The 16,897-nt window shown below is 44.5% G+C and overlaps 1 long non-coding RNA gene across 2 annotated transcripts in view; it reads left to right on the forward strand.

The window, feature by feature from the left end:
* Positions 1-16,897, forward strand: part of LOC146174113 (uncharacterized) — a 100,739-nt gene that overhangs the window by 67,129 nt on the left and 16,713 nt on the right. The window contains exon 1 of one of the 2 annotated variants that reach the window (XR_014702380.1): positions 9,173-9,337. The exons of the other annotated variant lie outside the window; for it this stretch is intronic. This is a non-coding gene — a long non-coding RNA (uncharacterized LOC146174113). Of the gene's footprint in view, positions 1-9,172; positions 9,338-16,897 lie in introns of those variants that run through there. 2 annotated transcript variants of the gene reach the window in all.

Genomic DNA, 16,897 nt, shown 5'->3' on the forward strand with positions numbered 1-16,897 from the left:
GCGGAAAGGAGCAATTTCCAGCCCCGCTACAGGCCAGGCGAAAATTATCGAGGTTTTTGATGGGCAGCCCTCTTCGGGCAGCCCAGCAATTTTCTGCATAAAGCCTACATTTCCGTCTGACCATCCCTAAAGTACCCCTCAAGGGTCCCATGTAGGCACTGTGCGGGCACACCCATATTTATCCCCGCCACGGCCCATGGGGGACCCATTGTGCTTTTGAGCGAGCAGCGCCTTTTATATTAGTCCAGCCGTTTTCTACACAAAGCCAAAATTTGCTTTGCATTGGCCATAAAACTCCCCAAGCGGAAAGCCCAATCTGGGCTTTCGCGCTTGATCCCTAAAATGGTTCCTCATGGGTGTTGTTGTGGTTTCCCAAGCCCAACGTGCCCATTCGAGCCCTAGGTGCGCCACGCAATGTGTGCTTTTTTGGGTAGAAACGGGCTAGGCCTGGTCGTATCTTGGACGGCAGTGTTATTCGCAAAAATGATGGTAGAAGGCGTCCCATGTCCTGTGTTTGGCGTCGACGTACACATGGCGATTATGGCCGTGATCATCTTGTTGCGGCACTCGGTAAGTCTGTTAGTCTGGGGATGATACGCGGTAGTACGTTGGTGGCGTGTATGACTGTAGGTCAAAATAGCTTGCGTCAGCTCAGCCGTAAATGCTGTTTTCCTGTTCATGATGAGTACTTCTAGGGCGCCGTGTGGAAGGAGAAATTGTCCGACAAAAACTTGGCGACTACACCCGTGGTTCCAATAGGCACGGCTTTCTCTTCAGTGTAGCGCTTAAGTTGCTTGGTTGTTACGACGATCCACTTCGTAAGCATAGATGAAGTCAGAAGAGGGCCGACCAGATAAATCCCAATGCTTTGTAAGGGTTTGGTCAGGGCCGGAATGGAAACTAGCTGGTGTCATCAGGCGTATCTTGCGCCCCTTTTTTCACGGCAATTTTTCACATAAGCGGCAGGTACCGGTGGACAATAATACGTCTTTTGGTCCGATGCGACGTGCGTGCCATCCCGAGGTGCCTGCCTTCGGCTCATAGTCGAAAGGCTGCAAAATTTGCCTTCGGAGTTCCTTAGGCATAACAAGGAGGTATGTGGTCTCGTTGGCCCGAAGTTCTTCACGAGGCCGTAACTGTTTAATCCGAATGACGATAAATGACACCTGAACAAAGGAGGAAGAGATGCAATATATCATTTGCACTAATTAGCTAGGTATTTCAAATCAGGGTTTGAGCGCTGCCGCTGTGCAATCCTACTAGCGCTTACCGGTTCGAAGAAGGCGTCTTTGTCATCATTCGGCGGAGCTTCAAATGGAGCTCATGGCAAACAGTCTGCACCGGAATGCTTGCAACCAGACTTGTAGACGACTGTAATGTCGAATGAGGTGCGGTGAGTGGCCAGCTGGCTAGGCATACTTGAAAAACCGAACTGCGCAAAAAAGGGCGACACAAGAAAAGCTCGTCTGCGCTTGTCCCGTGTTCTTTTCTTGTCCCGTCCTAGTCTAGTCAGTTCGGTTTATCAGTTATGTGATTTAGATTTCCTAAATACGCAGGCTCCATCGTTCAAAGCAGCCAGAGAGGTTTTATTTTGGCGAGGCATTCATACCATGTTGATCACTCACAACCCTGAATGGTCGTCCATACTAATAGGGGCGAAAATTTGATGTGACCCAAAAGCAGGTAACACTTTCTTCGTCGTCGAATAGTTGGCTATAGCTTTCGACAGGAAACGTGTAGACTAATCGATAACTTTTTCCGGTCCGTTAATTTCTTGAACGAGAACAGCGCTTACGCCAATGCTGGTTGCGTCGGTAAGAATTTAGGTCACTGCATTTTTGTCGAAGTAGCCGGGGACAGGAAGGGACGGTAAACGGTGCCTAAGGTCCTCAAAGGATTCTGCTTGCGGTGAATGGCACAATGGCTATGCAAAATACGTCAGAGGTTCGGCAAGGCGCGACCAGTCTGACGAATCACCGGTAATATGTGCACAGTCCCAGGAATCGCTGTACAGCTTTCATGTTACCAGACTAGGGAAACTATGCGATTGGAGCTATTTCTGGGAATGAGGGCGAACTCCATCCTTGCTTACGATATGCCCCAGAAACAACATCTCCTTGTGAGTGAAGTAACACTTCTCTGCTTTCAAAGCTAGCCCTGACGACTTGGTTGGGCCGAGCACTATCCGCAGCTTTTTCAGGTGGCCTTCAAATTTCAAAGAGAAGCCACCAACGTTGTCTAAGTTTACCAGAAAATTCGACTACTTTAAGCCACCATTATGCACTGAAACGTGCCTGATGCGCAGTGAACTCCGCAGGACATTACATTGAACTAGAATATTTCACCCGATGTGACGAACACTGTATTCTAGCGGATCTTTTCCGTCGTCCTTAATTTGCCAGTACTCGCTGTTCAAGTCCATGTCAGAGAAAGACTTAGCGTTGCAAAGATGATCTAAAGCGTTATTGATGGGTGGATGCGGGTAGACACCCTTTTTGTTACACTTTTCAAGCAGTGCAAATCCAGCATGAGCGACGTGTACCGTCTTTATTCTTCAACAATACGACTGGCGCTGCGGAGGGGATCTTCGATGGTCGGTTCACGTCATCACCAAGCATATCCTCAACTTGATCGGATATTTCCCTGGCGTTCTCGGGTGCACGGTAGAGGCTTTGACGAAGCCTTCGCGTGCGGTCATGCGTGAAGACGCAGTATTTTGCCAAAGCAATTTGCCGCACTTTTTACGCTGATTCTTAGAAACACAGTTGCTTTAGCTTTCAAGAAGAGGGCGAATCCAGTCGTGTCTGTCTCGTGGTAATGCTGCGTTGATATACAACGTGGGCTGCTAACTCGGTTGGGGGCATTGTCTTTAGGTTGACTGGGGAGGGCGAAGACATCCCGCGTGTCAGCTAGGTTGTCGAGAAAAGCGATTGGCGTGCCCTTGTTCAGGTGCCGGTATTCGGTGAAGTCTGCGACCAGCATTTGAGCTTGCCCAGTACAGAAATGGACGACGCATCTTGCGTTTCCCAATCCACGCTTCAAAACTGGGTGTTTTCGCCATGACATCTTCAAAAGTTTCTAACTTTGCCAGTAACCATGAAGACGACGATGCTTGATCGGAGTGTTACGCACAATGCTTCTTCGAGGACGTTTAGAACGATAGGTCACGTCGACCTCGTCGTAGTAGTTACCACCTTGTCTGTCGAAAGCTTGATGGGGTTTGATCGAAGGTGGATGATCACCCAATATTGACTCAGAAAATTCATACCCAGGATCATCTTACGATTTCTGAGGAATACCAAGCTTATAAGATAAGTACGCCCATTTACCGTCACTGCTGCGGTGCCCTTCACGGACGGAGTAACAAGGTGACCACCAGGGATCTGGTTTCTTGCATGTTGGCTTCAATGTTAGATCTCTGCTTCGTCTTTCGCTGAGATCACGGCCGGGACACCCCATGATCACTTCGCTGGGCGGTGGTGTCAACTTTCAGTCTCGTCATGTGGTCGCCAATTTTGTCATCGTGCGTAGCGGCTGTGTAATTATTACAGCGTCCTTTCTCTTTGTCGGCGACGGAGGATCTTTATTTCGCGTAGTAACCCGACCTCCCACGGCTGCTGTCTTCATTTATTTTATTTTTTATACATATATCAATGCACTGGGGATTTGAACAGGAAGGACATTTAATATAAAGCATACCAAGGTGAAAAGGACTATGGGAATACAGTGGCACACTTTATTACTCAGTTCTACAAAGAAGATCACCGACGGCTGGTAAACATGATCATACTGATAAGTTAGGCATTGCCCACATAGCATAACATAGAAGCGCTGATATGAACGAAAAATGCCGCACTAAACTTGAAGTTAACTATTTGGGATGACATTTGAATTATGTGATAATGACAGGAGGTGATTTTCAACACGTTTGGCAAAAGTATCGACTGATGTACTATTAATGATGTGATGATGAAGGTTATTCCACTCTCTTACTGCAAGGTGAAAAAAGGAATATTTCAGGCAGTCAGTGCGGAAGGAGTATTCTTTTGGTGTTTCGGTATGTTTGTGCCTGGATGGTCTCGCCTCTAAGGTCATGGTGTACTTAGTTTTATCAAGATTAAGCTTGTTATGCAGCAATTGATAAAGCAGCTTAAGAGGGGTAAGTTTGGTTCTATTTTCCAAATTGTGAATGCCAGCGTCAATTAGTAGTTGAGTCTGTGAGTCAGTATACCTGGACCTGTTAAACATAAACCTGACTGCTTTTCGATTCTAATTTACTTACGAGGCATTTCGTGTGTGATAACCAAGCGACAGTCGCATATTCCAGAATCGATCGAACAAAAGCGTTATATGCATTTTGTTTTGCTGAAGGCGAAGCTTCAACAAAACATTCGACTAGAGGTCTTCTGAGAAACAGGAGCCGTTTTAATGCGGCTGATGTCACATATTTGACATGCGACTCCCATCTGAGATCATGTGATATAATTACACCGAGGTATTTATAATTGTTAACTCGCTTGAGGGGAGTAATATTCACGATATAGGAATATGAAGACTGACAGACTGACATTTTTCCCGTTATTGTTGAAAGAGCAGCCTTATTATTATTAAGGTTCATTTCCCAGTCAACACATCACTTGGATACGGCTTCTGCAGCGCTGTTTAGGGCAATGTGGTCATCGTTAGTATTAATTTTCTTGTAATTTATACAGTCCTCTGCAAAACGTGTATTATTGACATTGACATAAGAGGATAGATCAATCATAAAAATTAGAAATAAAATTGGAGCCAGGACACTGCCCTGAGGTACTTCTGATGTTACTCGTTCAATGGTAGAGCACTGATTGTTAATCTCGACATTGTGGGACCGATCTGTCAAATAGTCTTTAATCCAGTTGACAACGTGGCTGCTACCAAGTGTGCATTCTAATTATTTAATAAGTTTTTTATGTGAAATAAGGTCAAATGCTCTTGCGAAGTAAAAAAAAATTATATCTACTTGTTTCAGACTGTCGATGCTCAATGATAGGTCATGAATTTGTTCCAAGAGCTGAGTAACAGTGAAAAGACTTTTCCGAAACCCAAGCTGGAATGGCGTCAGAATGTGCTGTTCGAGAAATGTGATTATATGCATAGTCATGATGTGTTCGAGAAGTTTACATAATCTACAAATTAAGGAGATGGGTCTGAAGTTACAGGGTTCACTCTTGCTTCCGGCTTTATGTAGGGGAATAATTTGGCAATTTTATATTCTTTGGATAAGGCGCTTGTTGATAGCTATTTATTAAATAGCATGAATAAGTATTGGGCGCTCTATTCGGCGTATCGGTTGAGAAATATGTTTGGTATGCTGTCCGGGCTAGGATGTTTTTTTTGTGTGTCTAGTTTAAGTAAAAGATTCAATATACCTGATTCACTTATATATAAAGATGCTAGAGTTAACCTATATAATGGGACTATAGGGGCGAGCTCAACATCATCAAGTGTAAAAACAGATTTAAAGTACTTATTCGTGCTATTAGCATAGTTGCGATCTTGTTTTTGGGCGTTCTGGTTCTTGTTTTGTATTTTGGGTTTGAGAAAGTTCCACAATATGGGGGGGGGGGGGGGGGAGAGCTTTTGAGAAAATTTGGTAGAGTATTGGGGAAATATTTGGTTTTATCTGAGTTCATCTTTGATTTCAAGTATCTAATGGCTTCAGCGGGACAACCTCTGAGTGCAGGTGTGGGTTTTATCTTAGATGATTTTCTTAGTCGTTTAACTTTTCGTTTGGCATGAATCACAGCTCGTGTTAACCAAGGGTTGTATTTTCTAGTTAGTTTTGTTTTCGTCGGCTCATAATTCTGAATAGAGAAGAAAACAGTACGTTTGAACTTGCACTATAAGGATTCAATATATACAGAAGGTTGATTTGACATTTCTTCAAATGCCGTGAATTCATAAATAAGGTGATCAAGGATATTCGAATCCTTAGCATGACTGTAATCGTGATAGGTAATTTTAGACCTAATGAGAGGCTCTGTTTTATAAATAGGAATAGTGCATAGAACTAATTTGTGGTCGATATTCCATCAATATATTCGAGTCCTGCTTGGTCTGCTGAAAAGTGGCTACTGAAAAATATTAGGTCAAGAATATTAGACGTTCTTCCTTGTACACGAGCAGGCGTATTTATTACCTGACACAGAATAACTTGAAGCATGGAATCGACAATTATCTCGGAACTAGGGGAGTGAAACTGTAAGTTTTGCCAGTTTATATCTGGCAGACTGAAATCTACTAATAAGATTAGTTTAGAGCCTAGAACATGGCGTTGCATGTAATCGTACAAGGATGACAGTGAGAGATGGTCGGATGAAGAACTACAATAGACGCACCCCACAATGATAACGCGAGAGACTAATTTCATTTTTCAAAGGATTGCCTCAGCACCCTGAACATCCCGCAGTACAGAGAAGTGTATTGTTATTTATTAGAATAGCTACACCGCCGCCACGTGCAGGCCTATTCTTGCGTATGATAGCGTAATCTGGAGGTGTAATCTCGCCATCCAAGATATCGGCTCAACACCAAGTTTCTTTTATTGCTATGAAGTCTGGCTCAATTCAAACAAGCAGTGATTCGATCCAATTCATTTTCTTCAGGATGCTGCGGTCATTAACATTTGCGAAAGTTATATGCGGCGCTGTGGTTTCCGTCTAGGCCGTGGTTTCACTGCCTCGCCTGGAGGATTTTCTGTGTTTTTGTGGCTGTCTGAAATGCTACAATGGGCCACCTCACCTTCAAAATCATCCGTGTTTTTTTGGTTGTCTGGACTGCTCAGATGAGTTAAAAGGGCCTCACAACCATTTGTGTCATCCCAGCGGTATAACTGGCGATTTAGGCGTAGTTTATTATAAACTAGCGACATTTTGTCTCCTTGTTCTTTTATCGATTTTGCCCATTTCCACAATTTTTTTCTTACTTCCTTCACCCGAGCTGAGAAGTCCTTTCCTATCGCATAGGTAGAGCCCTTCAACTTGTTACAGTTTTTAACAGTTTTACTTTGTCTCGGTAGTCTAGCAGTTTAAGTATTATATTGGCCTAGTTTTATCCGTTGCTGGCTGTCCTGACCTATAAATTCTTTTTATGCTAGCAGGTTCGATTTTAAGAATGTCCTTCAAACTTTTTTCATTCATTAGTTCATCAAGGGAAGTAGTATTTTCCTGTGGATCTTCTGGGACACCATACACTATTAGATTGGATCTTCGAGAACGGTTTTCAAAGTCCTACACTCTAGATTCAAGAGGAGATACAACTTTTTGCAGGTTAGCAACTTCATTCATACAGTTTGATATTGTGCTGTCAAGAATATCTAGAGTTTCCAACTTCGCGTCGATGGATGCTAAGCACCCATCCTTAATTTCTTTAATATCCTCAGCAATCCTTTGTATTTGGTGCGCAAGTTATGCAAGGTCGGGTCCCGGGTTAGTTTCGACATCACCAGACAGCAGTGATATTTTCATAATGGTACTAGCTAAATCGCAAGTAAACACACAAAACAGCCCATGGCACGCCAGCACAACAAAATACAGGTTGCTCGAACGATAGCATTTGCCGTACCATTTTCTCACCTGCGTGAAAAAGACGAGGGGGTTAGTGATCTGCATTCTGGTCACACCACCGTACCCATTGGCCAATGGAAGACTCAGCTCCGGCTTTATCCTCAGAATTACTTTCCCCTTTGCAGGCTAGGGGACCCTCGTCATTAGCAATAGTGGTCCGGCGACGCAACGTGAGCAGTACGGCGATGGAGAGCTGAATAGGCTGCTGTCGATGCGTACTCTGCGCTGTGCAAGCAGTATTAAATTTCTTCCAGTGATGCTTGAAAACGGGGTCGTGCGGCACTGACGGAGAAGCCCAGAAATCGGAGGCGTCAGTGTGATTATTGTCATTGAATATTAGAAGAATAGTGAGCGGTTGTTTGCAGTCCTCAAGGCGTCGTACTTCCTAGGGCTCAAAGGTCGTTAATAGGGTTGGCAGAGGGGGGGGGGGGGAAGTGGCAGCGATCGGATGCGGCTTGTGGGTGTCGATGGGGCTTGGAGAGTGAAGTCGGGGTACAGAACGGCGTAATACAGCAGCGTAGTTCATCAGTGTTGCTTCTTTAGTTTAATACGTCACAGCCGTCTCTTGAAGGATGGCCAGTGCTCGCTGGACTTGCTCACGAATGGCATCAGTGAGCGACGCAACTTGCGGCTGTGTTGGCAATGGATGGAGTCGGCGCAGCTCTTGTCGACAATCTCACGAAGGTTATTCCCACTTCTAGCGGCTTCGTCGCAGTTTTTTGCAGCGAACACTTGAAGAGGTCGGTTGTGTATTCGAGTATAGGCATCTAGGGTCATTTCTATTGAGGATGCTTCTTGTCCGATCTCAGCCACTGATTGGGGTAGGTTTCTTACGAGGCACGCGAAAAGGGATTCTTTGAAGCCTCTCGTCAAAAACGTTATATTCTGTGCCTCAGTCATTGCAGGGTATGCGCGACGAAAAAAATTCGAGAGCAACGTAGAATCGGCACTGCAGAGATGCGGAAACATTAGCGTTCCTGGCCCGTACATTGCATCACATTTTCTCTCATTGTCATTATTGCTGATGTCTCCACTTTGTACGCAGCCTTAGAAAATGCTAGACTACAGTACTTAAGAAACTATAAATCTGTAGAATAGGCTAAAAACTTCTATACAACAGAGTATAGAAAAACATGAAGACAGCCATAGAAGCGACTGTAGATATCTGGGGCAACATCCATAGCCGGCCATACAAAATATTTTCTATACCTGACCATAGAATATTTTTGTATGATGCAGTTCCACACCAATCAATCATCAATCACTGGAACCAATAATTACCTTAATATGAATTTCGTCCGATTATTTTCGGCACGCCCTGCCGACAACTATTGCTATGACGCCGCCGTCTTTTGAGACCAAAGATCTGTATCAGCTGTAGCTCAATACGTGTAACTATTACTTCCAGGTGATTGAAACTCATCAAATGCTTGTCGTCAAAAGGCAGAGTTGGAACCCGTCCTGGCCTCCTCTCACGCCTTGCCAGGCGCTAAGAAGGCTTGAGAGAATCAGCGGAAATCAATTCCGGTACCCGTGCTTTTACAAGCCTCCGGGGGCACCATTAGCAATGTGAGCTTTTGGTAACATATATTTATAGAAGGTTTGACATATATTTCGAAACCTACTATTCGCTTTCTTTTTTGCTTGCAGAAAATTTTTCTCTACCACACTCACTACCTCATTAAGTGCGCTTCATCATCGTCCCAATGTTCTGAAATACCAAACTCTGCCGGGTAAGCTCATTATTTCTGGAACATCGAAGTGAAAAATGGCTATTTTTAATCTCTAATGACAACGCCGGTCTGTGTTTTTCAAATTCCAGAGAAGTTTCGTTTTAAAAATGCGTGCGAAAAATAGACTACCATCTATATACATTAGGTCATTAGCGTAGTTGGCTTCCAGTAGGGCAGGAATGAACGATCACCCCCGAAAAAAACCTTTTTCCTTTTACAAGCACTCCTCACACGCTGCTATTCTTAAAAGGAAGCTGCCAGATATGGCCGCCATGCAGGAAAATTTAAAGAAGTGCGAAACATATATAAAATTTTCCTATAACAAGTGCAAGTGCAATAATTATTGCGTCTTGTGGCAGCAGATCAAATCCAAGTATTCGCGATTGATGAAAAAGAGCGCTAATAAACAAGCACTAACATGCAAATAAAGCACAGTTATTGTTACCTAATCCTGTTCCTTTTTTTTTCTTAGGATTATCAGCTGCCGTTTTGGCAACTGTCGCTAGAGGACACTTTTCGTGCTAACTCATTGATACTGCGGTAGTAATATTAAAAACTCGCTATGCATCGAAAGGGCAACGCTACATGTGTATGCGGAGGTTTATTTCTTCAAAGCTTCGGAACTGAAGAAGCTGTAACAGCAGTCCCCGATTAGCGAGATCAGCCTGGCGCGCGAACTAAAAGGTGACGCGGCTCGAGCACAAGCCCGTCTTCTTTAAAATTGTCCTCAGCCACAAAAAGAGCCAACCTGGCGACTTAAGGGGTAGACAAGACCAAGTGTTCATAGTAAGGCTTGAGCAGTTGGACATGCACTTTCTCGAGGCTGCGGCGACGGAGATCGGAAGACGGCGTGAGGGCTCAATAAGCGAAAATCACCTGAGAGGGCTCACAGTGGTATTTTCGCTTCACGTCCCGATAGAGACCATAATATTTTCAGGCAGTTCTAGTGAGGCCCGGTGTACTGTGACGTATCCAAAGCCAGACGAAAGAACCAGGCGTGAAAGGCGGGGCAGGTGCATTGTCTTTGTCCAGAGCTTGTAGAAGTCATTGGGTAGCCGTCGTGAGGGACCATGCGACCTGGCGAAAATCTTCGGTGCACGTGGCAGCTTGTGAAACGCTGGCGCACTCAGACGTGTCCGGGTGGTAATTTAGCTCTGTATCCATGGGAATGGAGCGATGTCGATCCTAAATAATGAAGAAAGGAGAAAATCCTTTAGGAGAACCAAGTCCCAGTTCGTGTGATTCGAGGCGATGTACCGTCTTTGCAAAAAGCAACCGAGCTACTCTGCTGGACCGCGGAACACGCACTGGGGTGAGCGGCGGCGTGGCGGTCGTCGTCGGTGGCCGCCGCTCCCCGGCTGCGAGTGTAAGTTTGCTAACCTTGGGCTGCTCCCTTTCTTGGAGGATAAAATGTAAGCGGGGAGCATTCGCGGCGAGCGATTTCATGCCTCTAGAGCACTGTGGTAGTCATGGAGGGCGCTGTGCACAGCAAAACTCGCTCAACACTTATTTTGCGCTGCCACCGTTAAACTGTGCTCTTCGTTAGAATTCCTTGCGTGTTTAATCCTATTACAGCGCTCCATTCAATTAAGCGGTTTTGAAGGGGTTGTTTTTTGTCTTTGCAAGCTTCGCACGGGGAGGAGACACAAGAGAAACCTCGGTGAGAGTTTTCCCGCAATTCCTCGTCTTCAATAGTGACGCTTCTTTGAGCCAGAGAGAAACAGAAACAAGGAAATATTTTCCGCTATTTCCAGTGCGGCTATTCCTGTCCATGTAATGAGTCGAATCCGCCAATGCCACAATTGCCGCCGCGTGTTAACACACACAATACTTGTAATACTGGGCGTTTTAGCTTCACGTGCTATCAGCGGAGCCGCGATGTCACTGAATACACTTCCGAATGAGCTGTCTCATATGTAAACATTCGAAAACGCGTCGCCCGGTGTGCGGCTATCTGCGCATCTCTCCATGGTCAGCGATGCTTGTTTATTTTTTCTCGAGCAGTTTTTTGTCATCGCTAGCGAAACGATACCTTCGTGCTTCCACTTTCGCGTTGAAGGCGGCAGGTCTTCAGTGGCAGATATGGAGACGAACCGCAAGATCGTACGGCCTGCAGCAACTGTTGTACGCGCAAAAGCGACACGACGCGCGTATATGCTTGCTAGCGCACACTTCGACGGCTTCGTATTTTCGAAGTATTTGTGAAAAGAAGCATGTCCTTTATATACAGAATAGTTGTATAATATGCTTGGTATCATGCTTATTTAGTGCGCTGGCGTGTCTGGCATGGTCATTCGGGTTGAGCTTCGTTCAGAAGCGGAAATACTCTGCCCGGTATCTGTTCCAGAAATGACGCGTTCGTCTGGTTTCTCGTTAATTCATAAAGGCTGAACCGAAATGAAATCGCGCGGAACTCTCATTCCGGAAATTCCTGTATGGTCCGTGGCTGTTGTTTCAGAAAAAAAAAACTGGACGCCAGGCTGGAAAAAGCATGCAGAGCTATAAAATAACACGATTACATTTGAAAAAGAAAAAGAAAAGAAAGAAAGAAAAACATTTATATGTTGTGTTAGAACTTTGGTCTTCTCGACCAGCAAGCACAAACTTTAACCACTACACCACGGCAGGATGCGGTCGGGGTGGTTATATTTCTGCTTATATAGTCAACATTGCTATTTCGTACTTTGAGTATTTTTGTAGCGTGGAGAATTTGTGGTTGTAATTGAACGATCGCCCTTTCAACATGCTGAATCTTTTTTTTTTGGCTATTACGAAGGGTTATCCGTGTCCCGCATCTTTACAATGCGTCACTTTTTTGCAGACAAACCTCAGAATGTCACAATTTACTAGTGCTGATGTGTTTTGTCATTGTCTTCGAACGCATGCAATTTTCGCTACATATATATATATATATATATATATATATATGCGGTGCACCAACACTTGTAATACTGCTTGTTTTAGCTTCACCTGCTGCAAGCGAAGCAGCGACGTCAATGAATTTACTTCCTACCAAGTGTTTTGCATACGTAAACACTTGAGGAAGCGACTCCCGATGTCCGGCTAACCTTTGCATATTTCGATGATCAGCGATATGTTTCATTTATTCTCGAGCTTATTTTATTCTCTCGAACTAAATGCTATGTTCTTGCTTGCACGTTCGCGTTGAAGGTGGCAGATCTTCAGTCGCAGATATGAAGATGCACCGCAAGATCGTACAAGCTGCAGCGACTGTTGCACACGCAAAAACTAAACGCGATGAGTGTATGTACTTCTAGCGCACACATCCACGGCTTCATATTTCTAGGTATTTGCGAAACAACGCATACTCCACATATACAGAAAAGTTGTAACATATAATATGTATGGCTTCATGCTTATTTAGCGCGAAGGCATGTTCCGATGTGGTCATCATGGTTGAGCTTCACGATCCGCCCAAATTGTGTTGAGAAGCGAAGATACTCTGTCCCGTATAGTTTCATTCATGATGGGTTTTTCCGGTTTCAGTTAAATCGGATACGACCTGTCCTGTATATGAGCTCAATACAAAACTGGTCTGCCCTGTTTCGTATCTATACCGGTTTGGGATGTCCTGTATGAGATACATTTTGGGAAAGGTCTGTCCTGTAATAACTCTATACCAGTCTGGGTCATCCGGATTAAGATTCATACCGGACATGACCTGTCCGGTATAAACCCGATTAAGCTTCATACAGGACTGCTCACACCGGTATGAAATTTATAGGGGATAATACAGGACCGGTTCAAACCCGTTTGGCGCGATACGGGATTTTTCACTAGGGTGAGTCCGCTTCTTTCAGTGAGGTGCGCAGTGCAAGTGCAATTAATTGCGTGGCACTCTCGGAACGAAGCGTGAATGACGTTGGACAATAAGACTGGGCTTCGGTTGCTGAGAAGCTCACGAAGGGCTTCGTGTCTACGGATGAACCGCCGCAGAAGAAAAGATGCCACATTCTGTGCTTTCGTAGCATGGAGATGGCGTTTTGATCCCACTGTGACAGGCGAGTTCTAGCACCAATAAGCTTTCATTAGCCAGATGCTGTGTGCTGAAGGGGCGCGTATAAATTAATAGCAACGGCGGTTAAAAGGGGCAGGCGGAAAAAGGAGTGGCAGCAAATGACCAGAACTACGGTGAGTGGGAGGCTTGCGGCGTTGGCAGTCATGGCACGAGCACCCGTACTTCAAAACAAAGCTCTACATGCCACGCCAATAATGGCGTAGGCGTAGGTGCGTGTACCACTTGAAAATTCCCGCGTGACCGCAGTGCTAGTCAGTCTGAATATAGGCCCGTAGGTGTCCTGAAATGACGAGGACCCATTTTCGTCAATCAGAATTCTAGTTCCGACTGTGAGTAAAGCGTTTCCTTTGCCTCAAGGACGCCGATGAAATGTACCTTCCAACATGCCCTGCCGAGCGAAAACCGTGAAAGAGTATTCATCAGTGTGCGCCAGATTAAAGTCTGGTAACTTGCAGAGTACCTTGAAGTAGGCATGAACGTTGCAAAATCTGTCTCCTAGTACTTCGACTAGAGTCTGGGTGGGGGAACTGAGCTGAGGGGACGGGGAACCTCAAAAGCGGCTTCAAGTATTGAACCTGTCTCAGAGGTCGGAGGCCCGGCAAACGCATTGCGGTGGAGGAATGATCCAAGGGCTGAGGGACGCATATTCGGCTAAGTGCGAGTGCTCGCCCTCTACGGAGGCCCGTATGGGAGCTCGACTCGAATTGTCTGACAGTCAAATCCTACGCTGCCCACATTCCCCTCCAACTTCCCATAACCCTATCGTAATTCCTATTTCCCTTTCCTTACAACCCATCCCTTCCGCTACTTCCCAGGGGAGATACGTGGGGTCTCCCCGGGCCCGCTTCCTTGCTGCGGGTCGCTTTAATAGCACATCCCCCTTTTATTTAATAACTTCAAATCAAAAACTTTGGTCCTATTGACCTATTCAATTATTTTTCGAATTCAGAACTTTCTGCAATGCAAAATTATTTTCTTTACCCTTTTATTTATATTGGATTGGTTTAAGCCCGTTGTGCTTTATGCGGTGCGGGCCGGGCACAATTATTTTCCTTACTTTATTCGCCCACCCTAATATATGTAAAGCAGGTTGTCGCGGATGTCAAAATATGAAGCTTGACGCCACAGGGCGCGCAATGGGGTGACCGCCGAGGAGTCGTAGAGTAAGTCAAGAAGAGCCCTAATGTAAGGATTATTGCGCTGCTTAGAAGGCATGTCCCTGTTAACGGCAAACTGCGCAAGAGCCTCAAATTCGCAGGGGCTGAATATATATGCCAGCAGCACGGAGCGGGATAAGGTATCGGTGTCCTGAGACACGACATAGATGTCATGTTCCTGGAGCCCATCAGCCCATTGTCCCAAACAGCCGGAAGGATCTTTTAATAAAGGAAACGAACAGGGGCATGTTGGTCCATAACTAACTCGAAATGGTGGTCACACACATATGGCGAAACATACCGACGGCCCACGCAATGGCGCGTCTCTTTTTCTGCTAGACTTGTTCTGCTCGGATTTAGTAAGTGTGCGGCTGACATACGCAAAGACATATTCGTCGAATCCTGCTATGCGCTGGGCAAGCACTGCTCTGAGACCAGTATCACTGGCATCCTCGTGGACTTTCTTCAGATCCGCCGGGAGGAGGGCGCCGTGAGGAGACGCGCAGGGTGGTTGATATTTGTTGGTTGAGGTTTGATGTTTATGTTCTGATTCAAGATACCATTTGTACAAAAATAATCTGACGGCTAGCCTGCACAGCTGTTGTAGACCTCATCGCACGTAGGCGTCATCGCATGGTATCACATCAGTGCAGCTGATTCAAATGGCAGCAAATGAGGTGAAATTGCGGAAACCCCACCTGAGATAAGAGCAATGCACTAGAAAACATTGCAGTTTCTTAGTGGAGGAGGGCGTGGGAAACACAGTCATGGAACGAAGCTTTGCAGAATCAGGGCGCACACTATCTTTTGAAGCGAATTGAGCTAAGATTATGAGTTCACGTGCAGAAAAAGTGCATTTTTTAGGTTAAGCTTCCGACTGGCAATAAAAATAATAATGCGGAAGCATTAATAGGCTATGTTCGTGAGGCGAAAACGTGTGCGCGAAATGTGACCTCACGACTGCTCATCTGCACTCAGTAAAAGTGTGACAAATGCCGCTCTTTTCCTTTCTTGTAATCTAATTACATTTACTTTTCGGCCCCTTTCCCACCCTTAAAACCAATCAGTAATCCGTAAGCGCTATCAGGCTTTATAAAAGTAAATATTGAGAATGAGGAACGATGATAATTTATAATATAAGAATAAAATATCATAGCAATAAAAACACCTGGGAATAAAAATAACAAATCGGCAATAAAAAAATAATAAATAAAAAATAAAAATGTACCAAGCAAGAAATAATAATTAAAAAATAACTATTCAAATATATAAAAATTAACACTATCAGAAGTAAAAAGCGCAATTATAAAAACATCGAGTCAGCAATAATATTTCCATGTTCTCCCAATGCAGTTTTTGCCAAGACCTCAGGATGTTTCACCAATTTCGCTGCTGCCGGTATGAAAGCAGCCTTTCAGAGAAAAGGCCGAAATCCCAAACTTTGTTAGCAATGCGTCTTATCAACGAGTACTCTTGAAGATCCGTATGATAAGGCAGTTGGCTCGTTGCAAATGTCACTTGCCGAGTCACTCTCATATAGCGCAAAGTTGGCGCCTTAAGCTTATTTTCAGTTATAAATAAAAACACAGATAATGTGGAAATTAATTTGTTCTTTGGACCAACATAATCGGAGTGCAGGTCATCAGATTAGCGCGCTGCTGAAATAAACTCCTTGTCGGATAATTACGACCTAAAAGTAAACAAACCTTGCAGCTCCCTAGCAAAAAAACTGTACGAGTCTAAATAACCTCATACAGGTTTCACACACAAAACTTATACTAAACTTATCCAACTCTCATATAATCTCATGTATTCCTCATAAGTTGAATGATAATTGTATAAGATAGTATGAGATTTGTCCAAGTTTTGTAAGAGTTTAGTATGAGAAATCGGTATGAGGTTATTGTTATTCATAGGATTTTTTCATTAGGGATATATGTTAGCAATAAAACGTACTTGAAAGTAATGTATATTAAGGATGCCTGCTGCCTAAAGCCCACATAACTTGAGTCTGGCCACGAGCCTACGCAAGTAAGTACAAAAGCAGCGGCAACTGCAACAAACGCTGATGCGGAACATTTTAGAATTTGCTCACTGTTGTTGTGAAGCGAAAAGTTATATTTTGCAGTCAGTGTATATAAAGGACTGGGAGCAGTCTACTTGATCTTTCGAGTAAGGACAGCGAACAGCTCTTTAATATTGTCTGCTTCATTACCAGTTCAACAAAGTACAATATAAGGGAGTGGCAAAAAATAATCTAAAGCCAGTTCTTCCTTCAAACAAATATATACATTTGGGTAGAAAAAAAGGTAGGAAAAGCGCTTGAGATTTTAACTGAAGCCCCAAGAGAAATATGTTCTCACC

This window comes from Amblyomma maculatum, chromosome 11 (genome assembly GCF_055883805.1).
Source record: "Amblyomma maculatum isolate TAMU_Amacu chromosome 11, ASM5588380v1, whole genome shotgun sequence".
In the NCBI taxonomy this organism is placed as follows: domain Eukaryota; kingdom Metazoa; phylum Arthropoda; class Arachnida; order Ixodida; family Ixodidae; genus Amblyomma; species Amblyomma maculatum.